The sequence below is a fragment of the Myotis davidii genome, unplaced genomic scaffold (genome assembly GCF_000327345.1).
Source record: "Myotis davidii unplaced genomic scaffold, ASM32734v1 scaffold901, whole genome shotgun sequence".
NCBI classification, from domain to species: domain Eukaryota; kingdom Metazoa; phylum Chordata; class Mammalia; order Chiroptera; family Vespertilionidae; genus Myotis; species Myotis davidii.
The window spans coordinates 344,470-344,907 of record NW_006291427.1 but is presented as its reverse complement, the minus strand read 5'-3'; positions in this window follow the sequence as shown (position 1 = coordinate 344,907).

The window sequence follows — 438 nt, the reverse complement described above, 5'->3', positions numbered from 1 at the left end:
CCCTTCAGCGCGCTGGGTCTGCACTTGGGGTGGACAGTGGGGAGCAAGCCAGCTGTGAAGACTTCCTGGGTCCGCAGGGTTTGGGTTCTACGTGCCACCGGGAGCAAGCTGGCTGTGGCCTCCCGAGCGTGTTTGTGGAAGACAGGCTCAGGCTGAGGACCTCGCCCCCAACGCAATTTTAGGCCCGTGGTCTGGCTGGGAGCTGGGCTGGGGACTGGGGTCCCTCAGAGCTCCCCTGTTCCATGAACATTCCCTTCCTGCAAGCCTCACTGCCCACCAAACCTCCGTCCCTGCTCCCAACATGATCCCGAGACTGCTGGGCCCTGAGCTACTCCCTCCCTCACTGACATCTCTCTCACCTCCTCGGGGGACCTCTGCAGCAACCCCACCTTTCTCCCTCAAATCCCAGCAGGGACCACTGAGCCGGCTAGACCAGTG